The sequence below is a fragment of the Anoplophora glabripennis genome, unplaced genomic scaffold (genome assembly GCF_000390285.2).
Source record: "Anoplophora glabripennis isolate ALB-LARVAE unplaced genomic scaffold, Agla_2.0 scaffold2, whole genome shotgun sequence".
Classification (NCBI taxonomy): domain Eukaryota; kingdom Metazoa; phylum Arthropoda; class Insecta; order Coleoptera; family Cerambycidae; genus Anoplophora; species Anoplophora glabripennis.
In genome coordinates this window covers 3,712,673-3,730,100 of record NW_019416325.1, presented here as the reverse complement: position 1 = coordinate 3,730,100, position 17,428 = coordinate 3,712,673, and the positions used below count along the sequence as shown (strand labels likewise).

General features: G+C 33.8%; 1 protein-coding gene across 1 annotated transcript in view; it reads right to left on the bottom strand.

Moving 5' to 3' along the window:
* The window catches only part of LOC108916167 (regulator of G-protein signaling 20), a 32,628-nt gene extending 22,292 nt beyond the window's left edge, over positions 1 to 10,336 (bottom strand). The window contains exon 1 of the mRNA XM_023454104.1: positions 9,889 to 10,336. The gene's annotated coding sequence lies outside the window, so the exon portion shown is untranslated. The remainder of the gene's footprint in view (positions 1 to 9,888) is intronic.
* Between the last annotated feature and the right edge of the window lie 7,092 nt (positions 10,337 to 17,428).

The following is a 17,428-nucleotide window of genomic DNA, read 5'->3' as shown; positions in this document are numbered from 1 at the left end:
GCCCGAGATAACAATCATTATCTCTTGTCCTATGTTATTTGAGGTTATCACTGATTAAATATAATAATGAGTTGTTTGATCTCAATACACTTTATACAGCGCGCTTTCGAAAGTGGGGTTATAATTTTAATGGGTTATACAGTTTCACAAATAATCACACTAATAAAAGCTTTATAATAACAGAGCTATTTACATTTGAAGTTAATGAGATTTCCGACTTCGGTTCTGTAACTATTAATCATACGTTCCGTGTACCGAGTACCGCGCGGAAATAAATCGGTAAATAAGTCTCTTAAGAGGGCTCCTTAAGAGTGAGCCCTAGACGGTCGTTTTATCAGATATCTCAAGAACCTTTCGAGGTAAATAAATGAAATTTGAAAATAGATATTACTATTAGGTTTCGTTGTTAGAATATAATAAATCTTAAGATTTCGTAGTATTTTAAGCAAGGTTGGTAGAAAAACTATTAACTTTCAACATCAACGGTAACTAAACGCAAGCTTAAAAGCAAGTAATAGTACGCATTGTGATTTTCATTGTTGAAAGAATTAATCTGTTCATTGCCGGGGTGTGAAACTGTAAAACTGCTCATTAACTTCATTACAATTTTATTAAAACCCCTTCGGTTACTGACTTATTAACACTTTTCTGAACAATTAATTACTGAGTTAATTAATAATTCTCTCTAAAAGGGAAGTTTAACGTGCATAAAGCTTTTCCCAATAAACGTAGATACGTACAAATCGACCTATTTTCAGTAGGAGTACAAGATACGAGTCAGAATTTCTTTTTTTAAATAGCCGAAAAAACACTCTTAAATCAAAGGGTCAAATCTATATGTATTTTGACATGCTGAAGTCGGAGTCACTCTATCACCTGTATTTTCATACAGTGCAAAATAACCCGAAAATTTGGGAAATTCCATGGGACTCTGCCAATGTGGACTGTTGCCTGCCATGTACTTTGGTTACAGGCACAGACACGATTCGTAACTGAATCATTACAAATCTAAAGGGAATTAAAGGAAAAAATGTAGCTCAAACTGCTGGCGAAACTCATCAGTAGGGAATCAGCAGATTGTACCTTAGACACATAAACACAGTATTAAAACTATAAAACCAATAAAAAATTAATGAAACTTTAAGATGTATTTGTACTGTCAAAAATGCTAATCTAAGCTAATAAGAAAAATTATTGTAATACGGATTATCTTTCTTATTGGTCGATTTCCCTCAATGTTCTTTGCCTCAATCTAGTCGACTAGTTTTTCGCTAGCGTACCACTTGTACTTCACTGAAAAATTGGTTTTTAAAAATTGGTAATAGTGACATGTTTTTTTTTAATTTCTTTTACTTGTTCACATTTAGACCAGTTGAAAACCTATTTTTCGACTACGTTCTGAATCACCTTATATCAAAGTAAAACGGAAGCAACCCTAGACCCCTAGACTGGCAATTCCTGCCAACCATCACCATCAACTAGAATTACCAATTTTTCCTCAAAGAAACGAGAGTCTAATCTAATCCCTTATAACTTAAAAATACTCCATTTCATGACTTTCGTTTTTAACAGTAAGAAATTTTGAAAAGGTAATTGTCTTTTATCGTTAACTCCCTTTGACTTGGAATAAGTATTGTCTTTGATGTTTTTGTCTTTTTTGCAGTTGATTTGATTACATTGGAAACATTGTCTAAAAACGAGCCACCTAATCAAAATATTAGCTTCAGTTAGCTCTGGAGATGAAATGATAATATGTTTAATTTGAGACCAGTTGGTACTAATTGGTGTATATCTCTTGTTATAACTAACTATTACATTTCCATTTAGTTGAGAATATATGCTAAAGTAGCAAAGAATGTGAGGATACAGTGTTTGTACGTCTTTCTCGACTCGTATAAACTTTTCATATAAGACGCTTAAGTTATGGATTATGTAAGGCTGTTGATACTATCAAAGGGATTTGGAGAACAACAATATGGAGCTGTTTAGTCATGTCCATCGAACTGCGATTAGTTCAAAGATTTTGGATGATTTCAAACTATTGTAAGTGCTATATATCACGTGTTGTAAATGTCGTGTAAACTATATTTTATATTTTATTTAGAGTCAATAAAACAATGTTCCTAAATTTGGAGCTGTTTATTTGAAACATTGAACTTGACTAAAAATAAAAATGATGTGTAAAAATAGTATCATGGTATTAAAAGGAATATTGTTTATTAAAGTATTTAATGGAGATCCTATATTCCAGAACAGAGTACAGAATTTGAATTTTAATCATGCATATATTAAGTATAATGAATTACCTCCCTGACCTACCTAACTATGTTGATATTTTCAATTCTGTGAAAATATCAGCAGCATGTACCGTTTTGCTCTGGCATACTTTAATAAGATTGTTCCACAAGTGAACTCTTGTTGTGATAAGTTATCTTGCACTTTTCATCACCACGTTGCGTCACGAACAAAGGCGATGTGTTCCGATGGTGTGCATCCTAAGCATAATTTTAAGTCGTCATAAATCGGTATGCAGTAACTTCTGTCTTCCTCTATTGTGAAAAATCCCTGAGTTTTCGAAACATCATATCACCTCCAACAAGATAAGGTCAAAACACATCGGCATACCACAATTATTAACTAATATTGAACCTTAAACCTAGGTACATAAGGTTAGAAAAATTATCACACTCAGCACTTCTCCAATTTTATTCCCGCAGTGTAGCTGCAAAGCTGTGGTCTTGACTGACTAGTTCTGCAAGAATCTCATCTCTTTCATAGCTGGTAGGTAGTTGTAGTTCATAGAAGTTGTTGGGAACTAACTTGCTGTTCCAAACACATCACGTAAATGGGTAGATATTAAGTCTGTTCCAGCAGCAGTCAGGTATTAGTTTGAAACTGTCAGAAACAAGGGGCCAGTTGGTTTTTACGTTACGGTCACTGAAAGCACATTAATAACTCAACTGGTTGAACACTTCTGACGGTTTGCAAGCACCTCGAGATTGCTTTAGAGCGGACTTAATCAGATTTGCATTTTTTACATACATACAAATACAGGGTATTTTAGAAAACGGGGATTAATACTTTGCCTGTGTGCCATTTTAGCAAAAAATGTTTATTACTAAACACTAAAGCAGTCAAATAATTTATTGAAAAACATTAATGTCCACAACACCGAAATTAACATAAAAACTCAAATATGCGATTATTAAAATGTTAAAAAATTGGCGCCCAAATCTCAGTAACTTCAAGAGTAAAAATCTTTGTTGTTATAAAACTTTTATCAGAATGATTACGCATTATTTTAATCCTCACTTTCTAAAACATCCTGTCTTATGTATTTTTTCATGAAAACGACTTACCTTTTAAAGAAAAACAGCACTTGAAAAATACACTAACGCGAACCTTATACGGCAAGATGACTGAGACAACTGAAAATTTTAAATTGCGAAATAATGATTCCATTTCCGGACACATTTTCCAACCGGTTGGATTTTAATGATTTAGAATTTAATTTAGATGTTTCATAAAATATTAAAGCGTTTCAATATTAAGTTTGTTTCAGTTACACTAATTAAATTTTTATTCGGGGCAAATTAATAAAAATGGCACAAAGCCGTTTTCATTGTTCGACGGAAAATTAATATATTTCCTTACTGTACTATTATAAAAAGTCCAATTTAGATTTAACAAGTCATTTTCGTACGCTTAGAATGTGCACGTCTGATATATATTTATTTATTTATACGATAGTTCCTGTAGGCGCTTAGAAGTTTAACAGGTATGACTTCACTCGCCTGAATTACAGTAACATTCAAATAGAAGATATCAAAGGTTCTACACTGAAAGAAATCATTCAAAGGAGGCGCATTGCTAAGATATTTTAGCTAACAAAATATTTACAAAGATGGGTATTTACATTGGTGGCTAGATTGGAAGCCAATAAACAGAGTGTTTCTGAAAGGCCGCAACATGTTTTCGACAACGAAGAAAATATCATAAACCTCGTTGAAGAAGATCCGAGGCGCAGTACTCGCGACATTGGCCGAGAAATGGGTGATTTTCAGCCCTGTGTGGAACCCATATTTGATATCAGAAATCGTATGTGAGGACCAAAAAAGTTAAGACCTTTTAGATAACATATTTTAATTATTTATGTCTTCAAACAATTTTATTATATTGATGTTGTAATAATATTAGTAAACAAAATATCCCTCTCATTTCTCCTTTTCGCAATTGTAATATGAATGATTAATAGAAGGTGCCTATAATAAACTAAAATTACCAGAATGCCGCGTTGCTGCACTGCACTGCTAGGTAATTTGTCAACCACTGGTCAACAACTGAGATTTATTGTCCAGTCGCCCAGTGCAGCTGTGTTATACGACGTTTGCCCCCGCGCGCATTCTTCAACTAGGCGTATACATTTCTACCACCTCCACGTTCGACCAGATCTGTATATGGGTATGGCTAAATAAATTCGGCGTTATTAGGAGAAAGTAAATACTAAAATTGGTTTACACACTAGTGCGCAAAACGAGATATTTTACAAACTGTAGAAAAAATGTATTATGCTACGTAGAGTACTTTTTTCAATCAGCACGAAACTGCAATTTCTGCAAAAGTAGCGCATATTAAATAATACAAAAAAAAATCTATTCATCACAGAAGTTTTTAGCATCATTCTCTAAACACTCTGTATACATTGTTAATACTATACCTGAAAAATTAATACAATGAGTATAAAATATTGTGATCTCGATTGCGTATAAGCCTTTCACAAAATCATGTAAATGTTTTCTAATTTTGCTTCTAAATAAAAAATCGAGAAACAGCGAGTTATTTTACGCAGTTTCCGTAATTAATCCGCAGCTCATATTAAAAATGGAACATGCCATTTGCGCGATGTTAAAATAGTTACATTGTTGTGGCAACGGAGTTGTTATAGACTTTCATAAAATCCCTCTTTTTAGCTGAAACTTGATTCTAAAAATACAACCGAGAAAAAAACTATGTCATGCGGAAATAACATTTAAATGTTTATTTTCAATGTCTGAATAATCACAGAAGGAAACGGTTTTTTTTCATTACTTTCCACTTTGTCAACAATTAACAGAATTGGTGTTTGAATACAGGGTGTTAGGAAAGTAACTTTCGTAAATTTTACAATCGATTTTTTATTTAATAAGAAAATTGTATAACAGCTTGCAGTCAAAATTTGGCCATTTTCGAGAAAAAACGTTAGAGCATTTTGAATTTTTCTTCAGTACTTAAAATTGGCAACGCCGCGCAACTGTGACAGGTATCGTCAGTGTTTCTGTAAAAATAGTATCTTTATTGTGTTCGACCTCTAGATATTGATTTTGCAAATAAAATGTAACATATTAAAAACGCAATGATGTTAAGGAAAAATTTGATATGGTTTATTGAAAACAACTCAAATTTAAAATAAATATGTATGATTTTTTAACAGAAAACTTTTTGAGAACCGCTGACTTCATCAGTGTTGCCGGTGTTACTCAGAACTCTTTAATTCTAATTTTTTTAAATGAAACTCGAAAACAATACATAAAAATAAATAAACTTTTTTTTAGATGATACGTCAAACAAATCCCGATAACTGAGCTATTTAAAATAGGTAAGTTATCAATTTTGCAATTGTGTCCACGTGGATGGGAAGAATACGAGTGACCAGTTGTTGATTAAATGTATTTTGTTATAACTTATCATTTAAGTACCTTATTTTTCAATAATTAAGTAAACAATTTAACATATTTACTGGTATTTAAAAGTTTGTGATACTATTTGACTTATTGAAATTCATGTTTGCATTCGTTATGCGTTAGAGTTAGATTTAACCTGCGGTAAATTCTGGATTCAAAAGATACAAGTATCCAATTTTTTTTGAAATACCGAAGAATTTCACTAAGAGATATTGTTAACGAATCCAAGAAGGCCGTAAATGAGAAGTTTCAGTTGTTCTTCAAAAAAGATGATTAGCTCGTTTCTTGTAATGAAGCCAGAAACTGATTAATAAACGATAATTAATTAATGTCCGTTAAATTCAGATTCAGACTTCTGGAGGGTAATAAAATTTTATTGCATTTTCCTGTTACGTTATTAAATTATAGATGTAATAATTGAGTTACTCCGAATCCTGAAATGTTATTTGGTTTAATAACCTTAGAACTCTGGTTGATTGCCGAAATCCAAATATCTTATTAAAAATATCAAGTACTTATAACACCGAGCAGAATTTTATAATTAAAAATAACTCTTAACTAAATAAATAAAGAAGAAACTAAAATTATAAACTTTGTTTCACAATTGAAAAAAAAGACGTAGCTGCTCTTTATGAAAAACATCTAAAAACCATTTTATAAACATTTAAAACAAAATAATGAGATGTATAAAATAGAAAAAATTGTAAATTCCCAATATTTCTGGATATTACGAAATTCGGACCTAATCAGCACAACACCCTGTCTATCATTAATCTGAGAAACCCAGGAAGATTCAATGTTCCAGAGAGGCCATAACCCAACATAGTGATTTTCTGCCATGGTTTTGAAAATTATTGAATTATGAAAATCCACCTTGTGATCGAACGTCAACCTTGGATATTTGCAGTCTATTAAGCAGGGACGGAATCCTGTCCAGAGTGTGTACTCGCCATTGAACTTTTTATAACATTTACGCTCATTCTATTTTCGTATTGTATAACTGAGACCATATACATACAAGATTGTTATATTTTACACATAATAAACAGTAAAATAAACGTTTTTCTATAAAAAATTTTGAGTTAGATTCTCTCCAAAAAAAATCACAAACGGGCTCTAACGCTTCCGAAGCTTCTCAAGCTTCCCGTTTAAGTCAGTCCTTGCCTACGACCTTGTCCCTATGGGTACTCAGCTCATTAGCTGCATTTACATGACCTCCTATGAGGCGCAGTGCCTTAATGAACCTCAGAACCAATACCCAGCCACCACAAAGACTATAGAGTCCTACTACTCGAAGTGCTTGCAGAAATCCTGAAATTTTAGTAAAAACAGTGCAAAACACCATACAGGGTCAATCGAAACCCTCAAACTTGAACTCCCATAGGGTCAGTTGAACCCTACTTGAACTAAAACCAGTAAGTGAAGGGCAACATCTGTTTCTTGGATTATAGATTAAATTGTGGACTATCTTCTTTTGCAGCCAACAACCTTGTCATCCATGGAGAAAGAACGAGCGATTAATCTCCCAGCACCGTTGATGAAAGGGGACCCAGATCAGACCGTTCAGTCAGACACCATCCAGATGCTAAATGAGGAACGTGAAAGGCTACCGCCGGTGTCCCATAGCCCGAAGCGCCACAGCGCGAGGGTGGAGCGGCAATTCAACTTGATCCTGTGGTCGTTCCGCGACAGTAAAAGATCAGGGAAACGTGAATGTTACAAATTAAAACTGGCTGACAAGTTCTGATCTCGATACCCTAAAATATTAACAACACCCTGTAATAACGGAATAGAAAAATTCAATAAAATGTTATGACCTCCTAGAAGTTCCGATGCGAATTCAATTGATTTTTATTAACTAATCGTCTGTTATATCTGTTTCTGATATAATTACAAGGATCATGCGATTAAGTGATATGAAATAAGGTAAATATGTGTGAGATGAAATAAGGTAAATAAGGTGAAATAAGGTGAAATAAGGCAAATAAGGTGAAATAAGGTGAATATGGTGAAACAAGGTAAATAAGGTAAATAAGGTGAAATAAGGTAAGTAAGGTGAAATAAGGTAAAGTGAGGTGAAATAAGGTAAGATAAGGTGAACTAAGGTAAATAAAAAATAGGTAAAAGGTAAATAAAAATAACAGAATAGAATCGTAGGACACACTGCGTATTTCGATAACATAATATGACGAAATAATAGAGGTAATAGTTAGTTAAATTTTTGTTGTGTGATTTTTACGTTTTTGGCTAAAACTGATATTTTTACATCGTACTATGTAAAAAAGAAATTTAAGAATGATGCTGTGTATTTTCGTTGTTTTTTTATAGAAAACATTAAGTGAAGAGTGCTCTGATTTTGAGGGGTTTTGGATCCAAGTATATTCCCGAATCAAAACAGAGATTAAAATCCGTGAAAAATATTTTACAAAAATTTTAATTCTAAAATTTAAAATGATTCCATTTCAGTGTAGAATTACTATCATGTCAATTTATACAACAAATTAAAATATAAAAATTGTTCTACAAAATTTAAATAAATGAGCTTATTACTGAAAAGTAAATAACTAATTTTCGATATAAAAACAGAAAAAAAACTATTCGTCGTTGTAAACTGCTTTCTATCCTGTTCGATATCTAAACCTTACAAAAATATCAAATTTAGCCTCAACTTTGTGTCAAAATATCTGTTTACGACGAAGAACCAACACATCTGAAAAATAACCGTGCTGTAGTAATAAAATAAAAGTTTTATATAAACGTATCAAATTTAATGTGTTCTATACAGACATTAACTTTAAATTACGCTTTTAATTAATTTTTAATTAGCCAGTTATCATCTTTCCGGATTTACTTTATCATGCCTTTAGGGCTCTATATCGTACTCTCTGTTTATTTTGTACATTATTAAATTATATTATTAGGGTAATAAAAATCAAAAACATTTATCCTCTTGGTTCAGCATCTACATTAGGATAAATAGGTGTTATTTCTCGATACGCATTGAAAATATTTTTCTAAGTAAAACTCGAGGTAAAAGTAATATTTTTTTAAGAAAGAGTGTTTTACTCTTCATTGATGTAAAAATAATACATTTTAAATTCCGTCTATTTATAAACCCACATTATAAGAATTTAAATCTCATAATGTGGGTTTATATCTCGAGAAATAAGCACTCTACGAAAAGAAGGCCGGAACCAAAATTTAATCGTTCCGCGGGGGAAATACATTAGCGCTCAAATTAGCCCCCCTCCCCCCCTCTTTGTAGTGGTACATTCATAATAAACCTAGTGTATTAACTAATAGATTAAAATCATTCATTGTTTTTCCAGCGCATTCTTGATATGATTTAGAAAACGAGCACCGTAAACTAAAGTCAAAGGCTGAAAGTTTTCTCATTTTGTGTCATGCAAAGGCATACAAATTTTATATAGTTGGAAAGAAAATAAAAAAAGTCAGTTAAAACGTGCAAAAAAATGTATACAATCCCATTTAAAAAAATATCGACGACCACTCATCTACAGTGTGACGAAAAAAAAAATTGTGCGTCAGTACAGAGAAAATAACATCCCGTTAAAAAATACTTTACAGGGTGTCCAAAAATGGGTAACCGAGGTCTTTATTATCAAACAGACTGGATGTTCTATTGTAAAAATATAGTTGTTCTTGTTTCGACTAAATTGTGTAAGTAGGTTTTTAGATTTTTTATTTTATTATATTAGTTATTACAAGATTATAATTATTATTACAGTTTTAATTTGTAATTTGTAAATTGGCATGTCTAGATTTCTGGTATGGAAGAATAGTGTTCGATTTCATTTGATGGGATTTAAAAAAATGTTTTTTTCCCGGTTTTCCAGACTAGTATTCATTGACCCTGAATTTTTTTTCGGAATGTTAAACCCCTAGGTGTGCCCGCCTGTAGGACAACGTGCGGTGCGGTATAGCTCGTGTTTAGTCAATAGGAGAACTCGGGGGAGCGGAGAGGCCGCCTAAGACGCGTATGCACTTGTTGCGGAATGCGGCTATATGAAATTCAGCCGGGAAGCACAGGTCTGCTGAGGCTGGGTTGTGTATTGATCGGAACTGGGTGACAGGAGGCGAACGAGGACGCGCGGGTACGAGCACAGGCAGTGGAGGTCGCGTGGAGAGATTTGACGTCACGGTGTACCTTTATCAATGGCCATGAAGGTAGCTGGCGGCACACGTGCCCGCTGCACTCGCTGTGGAACAGACCATGGCAGTTGGCGGCCGTGGACAGCCAAGACCTGGAGCTAGGGCCGACTAACAGGCGAGCTTGCTAACGTGTAAACATGACGATTTAACGGCCGAGGGCAAAACCTGTACGTCAGTTCACTCACTGCAGCAGCACACTCACACACCGCCTCACTTTGTCACCGTGTGGCCCCTTGGACGGCGGTACACCCATGTTGAGCGGCCGGCGGCAGCGGCGGCGGCGACGACGTACTCTATCTCGCCTCGAAACTAGCCACGACCCCGTCAAACCGAAGAGCTTATGGGCTCGGCCGTACCGTGGACGAGGACTGCAACAAACAGTAAACCAGATGCGCCTTGCGTCTTGCGCGGTCCCGACGTTCCAGAGACGCGCAGCGCATGCCACAACCACGGCGCCGACGCCCGCCGTCCGCCATCTAACACCCGCGTCCTCTCAGAACTTCGGCGATTTTCCGCCGACGGCCGAAGCAGCGCCGATCGCGGCACCGTCTCCACGGAGAACGAACGGTACGGACTGCTCCGTACTTGGCCCATATTTCGCGGCTACTTCGACTACGTGTTATATCAATTAGCTGCACGCAAAGAAATATATTAAAAATTTACACTATTGACTATAACTCACACTTAGGGGCGAGTTGTCATTACTTTTCCGAGATACAGGGTGTTATAGTCTGTCCGAAGTCAGTTGAACATGTATAAAAACGCCTAGCAATAAAATTTAATTAGTATTTTAATTATTTATGTCCTCAAACAATTTTATTATATTGATGGTAAATTTTGGTTATGACGTATCAAAAAACATTTTCATTAAAATATATTACTGCTTTCCAAGAACCAACGGAAGGTATGATGAACATATCCTTGAAAAGGAAAGGTTGTTAGTTTAGGTTAGAAAAGTTATTTAATACAAATAATCAACAATAAAATAAATAATACCGCACTGCTGCACTGCAATGCAACAACTGAAATTTATGGCCCAGTCGCCCAGTGCGGCTGTGTTTGTCCGCGCGCGCATTCGTCAACTGGTCGTATACATTTCTACCACCTCCACGTTTAGTTAGACCGGACCTGTATATGGGTATAGCTAAATAAATATGGGAACAAGTTGACCCTCATTTGACCTTTATCTAAACGTGTGGGGTCATATGGACACCGGGATCGTGATCAACGGCCCCAAAAACATGAAGGTCCCCTAGTCTTGGAAAAAGGACTTCGATTCCTGCTTGTGGGCCCGTGATTGTTTCCAGGATGCAATGACAAGTTACAACAAGTCGCGGAAAACTTAAAAGAACGTTAATTCTAATAACCTTGTGCAAGATAAGGATGTGTATCTTAACGTAATTTATTTTTTGCTCAAAAACCATTATGCCTATGAAAAAATCAACTATCTAAATCATTTTTAAATGATTAAAATTGGTTATTTCTATTTGCACAAAAGTCGTCATTATGCAAGACCCATATATGTGGCAAAAAATCCAGAGGTGTAATAAAATTGTTACGTTTTCTACTATAACTCGATATTTTGTTATTGTAAGTTTTAAATCCAAAGTTAAAGCGACAAATTAATCGTATCTTCCAACCCAGAATTAATCACGCATCACAACGACGATATTTAATAAACGATTATGTATTTTTAACTTTGAGTTGCCTACTCAAAATGAACATGAAATTAACAATATCGAGTCGGCAATTTGAGTACAAATTCTATTTACACAAGCGAAAATAAATCGAAGGCCGACCTGTACAACATATTGATCAGTAAATTGGTGTGTGCAAAGCAGTTATTACTAGTGATCTGAAAGAATCCCAAAGAAAGTTTTATGTCGCAACAATATTTATTTTATTAATGCTTAAAATGCTTATTTTCAATTAAATATAATCCTTTCAGTAGATATCAAAAGGTGCACACAAATACTAACAATTCAAGTTTTATTTAAGTTGCAGAAAATTTGACACAAACACAAGAATTTAGAAAAATTGCTTTTATACTGCTTTTTATATTTCAGGAATGGACGATTCTGGTACTGTCATGTTTTTGTGTTGTTTATAGTGACTTGAGAAATTAATCTCAACAGGTGGAAGAATACCAATAAACAGAGAAAAACACTAGTAATAGCGCATTGAGCTGTCGGGTCGAGCCAGTCGAGTGGTGTGACGTCACAGATGGTCTGCGAACAGCATAGACCGATTCAAATTTTTCACGAATCGATATTGTCAATGCATTCGAAAAATGAAACATGGATGAAACAATAACGAGTTTTTTTACGAAAACTTTAACATCCTGTATATTTTTTGTGTACGCTTTGCTTTTAAAATTTCTTACACCATTTTTTGATGCCCTTTATTTTAAAGTTCCATCAAAAGCTTGGCTAAGAAAATGAACAATAACTATGACACAAATTGTATCGGACACAAAACGGGAAGAAAAATATAGACAGGTTGCTTAGATATATAACTACTTTACACTCGCCATTCTCTTCTTTGTTTAAAGCGTTGTTTTTCGTTTACGTCCACCCTAGCGATCCCACCCTCCACTTTCATTATATTTTCGTTGCTTGGCAACCCCCACGACCTAGCGCTACCCCTCGGATCCGAGCTTTGCTTTACCATTTTTGTCTTATATTACTCAATATGACAACCTTCACGGTTAAACGTCTACACATATATATATACAATTTTTCATATCGCTTATTTTTTCGCCCGATGATGTGATTCAATGTAAAACTCCGCAAAACCATTTACAGGAATGCCTTTCGAACTCCAATCACGATTTTCATTTAAAAATCTCCCAGGACCGAAAAAAATCTCTTTGTTGCATTTGTAATAGTCGTCCGTTAGTTTTACTGCAGCACGCACAGTATTTATTTATTTGTCCAACAGAATACTTCCATTTACAGGACAAAGTAAAAAAAAAAACAAAAGAAACTAATGATAATACAGACAAAGATAAAATATTAATACAATAACTAGACTAAATAAATAATACTGAAATATAGATTAGAAAGAAACAAATATGTACATGTATAAATTACAGTAGCACATCTTACGGTACGTCACAATTATTTTAAAAATTATGTAATAGTACACCAATACTACAACTGAAAATATCACATATATGACATACAGAATTACAGTTGCTGCACATAACATGGTGAGGCTATTTCAATAAAATATTGGTGCGAGCAGTCCCATTGTAAAACGTACATGTCACACGATTATTAATTCTCGGCACAAGAAAATTAATTTGAGCAAAGAGGTTCGGTGCATCAACGATACTGTGCAGTAGCATATACAGGGTGTTTCAGGATTAAGTCGACAAACTTTAAGGAGATATTCTTCATAAAAAAATAAGAAAAAAATCAAGTATGATTTTTTTCCAGAGACGCTTCATTTTCGAAATATAGTTAAAGATTTTTTAAAAAAATTCGAATTTTTTAAATAACATCTAGTAGAAGTCCTACAAGCAATCAGTGGCGGAGTTATGGGGACACAGACTTATTAAATTATAAAAAAATTAATACGGCCCTACTGAAAATAAAAAATGATGCTGTTTTTAGATAGAACAGTTTGTTATTGACAAAAAGTGTACATTCACTTTTTTTCCTAACTCTTATAGTTTCATGGCAAAATTGATTTTTCGGAAGGGTGCTTCTGAATTTCGTCGATAAACTTTAGGAATACGTTCCTCATAAAACCTAAACAACCTACATATTAAAATTGGTCTTAGTCTCCAGTATGTGTGAGTCAAATAAGCCTTTTTGTCTCCCCTTTCCTTGGGTTTAACCAATAGTATTAAAATTATTTAGGAGATGCTTCGTTTTTGAGATATAGGGTGTTTTTTTTTTAGAAATGATGATGAAAACAATAGAAATATTTAAGTACCTAACATCTAATGTGATAATTGCTAAAAATTTCAAAAATTTCTTCTGTGCTCTTATCAATCATATTAATGTAATATACATAGATGGGGTTCCACACTAACGAGCAGTATTCCAATTTGGAACGAACATATGATTGGTACAGTTTAATCAGAACATTGTTGTCACGGAACTCTTGACCCATTCTAAAGACAAAACCCAACATCCTCATGGATGATGAGACAGTCAGCTCAATATGTGAGGAAAAACTAAGTTTATTGTCGAAAAGCACTCCCAGATCTTTAACTTCATCTACTCGTATCAAAATTTTAGAGTCAATTCGGTAGTCATAAATAATTACATTGAATTTACATGAGAATATAACAGTCTTGCACTTGGAGATGTTTAGACTGAGGTAATTTGACACGCACCAGTGAGTTAATTTTTTCAAATTCATTTGCAAACAGTCACAATCATATTTTGATTTGACAGCCGAAAATATTTTCAAATCGTCAGCGAAAAATAACTTATTACGTGTAATGAGTGAGCTCAAATCATTGATACAAATATAAAAAAGCAATGGGCCTAGGTTGGGGCCTTGTGGAACTCCTGATGTAGACACGTAGGTGTTAGATTTGAAGCCATTAAATGTAACATATTGAGTGCGATTTAACAAATAAGAAGCGACTTATTTAATCAAAGACGCAGAAAAACCATGTCTCTCCAACTTCACCAACAGTAGCTTATGGTCAACTCTGTCGAATGCTTTGGAAAAATCAGTGTACATCACATCTACCTGCCCTTGCTGGTCGATAATATTAGATAAATATTGAGTAAAACAAATCAAGTTCGTATTAGTAGAGCGCTTATTCATAAAACCGTGCTGGTCAATGGAAACAAATGAACGAATTTGAAACCTAACGTTTACAAATTCGAGACGAGATTCCAAACAGAGCTTGAAGACGGTACTTCTACACAATGGAACGCATGGTGCAGAAAATTAAAGACGTAAAGCAGAATTGGCAAGTTTGTGGTGATTTGAAAATCATACCAACAATGTACAGTTCTAACTTAGTAATTATGTCCAATTAAATATTAAAGACAAAAAATGGTGGAGGCGCCGCTCGATGTACACTGTGACATAAAATCACAAATATTTCCTAAACTGTTAATTTTACGAACCCAGAGGGTATTATCGTTGGCAAATTCTTCAGGGAACTTATTTTTGATACAGGCAGATTGCGATCGTCATCTATGCAAAAATTTTGGGTTGTTAACCATTGGGCATAGTCCGTCCCTGGCGTTCTGGGCATAATGAAGTTTCACTTACAATATCAAACACAAGCTGTGCGCATGTGTTATCAACCACCAAATCTGCATCATGCTGAAGTTAATAGTTCAGAGACTATAAATAAAAATAACTTTTTAATTTTCACTTTGAGGGCCCGTAACTTGTTAACGAAGGCCCGTATGAAAAAAATTTATATGAAGAACTGACATTATTTTGAGCTCATCTATTTGTACTCGACTTTTTTGTATTAAGTACCGGGACACCCTGTATACAAATTTATTTTGTAAATTCAAAAACACATGAGAAAATTTTAAATAACGTGAAATTACTATTCGATTTTTTTTAATTGTAATAACAAAAATTTTAAAAATATTAAGGACTACTGGAAATTCATTTCAAAGTGTTTGTTTTTAGTACCTACATTAAATGTGCTATTTTATGCTGAATTTTCAGATTTAGTCGACATTTATTATTTATAAAATATTCAACAAAACTATGACAAAAATTTCATACCCATTGCTTTAACTACCCATTTGTCTACGTTTAAAATTCCTAGTCACATTAAAAAATCGCTTTCAGAGTAATTTTTTTGATATTAAACTTCTAATAATTTTTTTTAAGTCTGAGAATCTCAGCCAACAGCTTATAACTTCACAAAAAAATTAAACAATTTGAATAAACCGTTCAAACATTGTATTGTTAAGAATTTTTAGTATAAATCTACAAATGACCCTTTATATCGATAAAAAATGGAAATAGACAAGTGTCTATTAATGGTAATTTGATATTCCCATCCCCATAATGAACTCCGTTTATGCTAGAAGTATGTAAAATTTCCCGTGACTCACCCTATATTCAGACAAATTCAAGAATTTTTTTAATCTTATCAAATAAAGTCAAACAATGTTTCTCAATACTAGAAATTTAGGTGTTGAGAAGACATTCCTAGATTTCTGGTATCGAAAAACGTTATTTGAATTCATTTGACAGAATTTTAGGAACAATTTTTTTGAATTTACTTGATTAGCGTATCTATATCAGAGGGTTCGGTATATGAAATGAATGCTTTTTATTAGGGCTGGGACATTTTTTTAATTTCGTATTCGAATAGTTACTTCAATATTTATTCGAATATTCGAATTATTACAATATTCGATTTATTACAATATTCGTATTATTACAATATTCGAATTATTCGAATATTCAAATTATTTGAATTATTCGAAAATATTATCGAAATTAGGTGGTACATACTCAAATATTCGATTTATTCGATTAATCTAATCCAGATAATTATAATATTACACTATTATAAAATGTAGAAAGTTCAAATGTATTTTAAGAGAGCTGAACTTGGTAATATTGTACAACTTACCCTGTCCTGACGATATACTTTGTGCGTGACGTCATATTCGACTATTTATCTATTCGAATAGTTAAATTAATCGAATATTCGAATAGTGAAGTTATTCGAATAATTCGAATGTTTGAATAGTTAATAACTCGAATACTCATATTTTTGGAATAGTTACATTTACACTTATTCGAATTTATAGATAGTACTAATTCGAGTATTCGAATTATTCGAATATGATTCCCTGCACTACTTTGTATGCATTCATAGCCAGCTCCGCTAATAGGGCATGCATGGAAACGTCGACAAAGACAGCTTTTTGGCGTATAGTTAAATTATTCGAATAGTTAAATTAATCGAATAATTCGAATGTTCGAATAGTTAAATTATTCGAATAACTCGAATACTCATATTTTTGGAATAGTTGCATTTACACTTATTCGAATTTATAGATAGTACTAATTCGAGTTATTCGAATGTGATTCCCTGCACTACTTTTTATGCATTCCTAGCCAACTCCGCTAATAGGGCATGTATGGACACGTCGACAAAGACAGCTTTTTGGCGCATAGTTAAATTATTCGAATAGTTAAATTAATCGAATAATTCGAATGTTCGAATAGTTAAATTATTCGAATAACTGGAATACTCATATTTTTGGAATAATTACATTTACACATATTCGAATTTATAGATAGTACTAATTCGAATTATTCGAATGTGATTCCCTGCACTACTTTTTATGCATTCATAGCCAGCTCCGTTAATGGGACATGAATGGAAACGTCGACAAAGACAGCTTTTTGGCGCTGGCTCGTCAATAGTACGCGCGTGAAGGTCGGCACAAAGCGGGGCTAAGATGTACGTTCGGAATAATATCTGATTAATCTCTTTGCAGCGGAGAAGTAATGCGTGTGGCAACGTCGCGTTGGGCCGAATAGGATGTTGGGTGGCTGGTTCGCAGGGGTGGTCG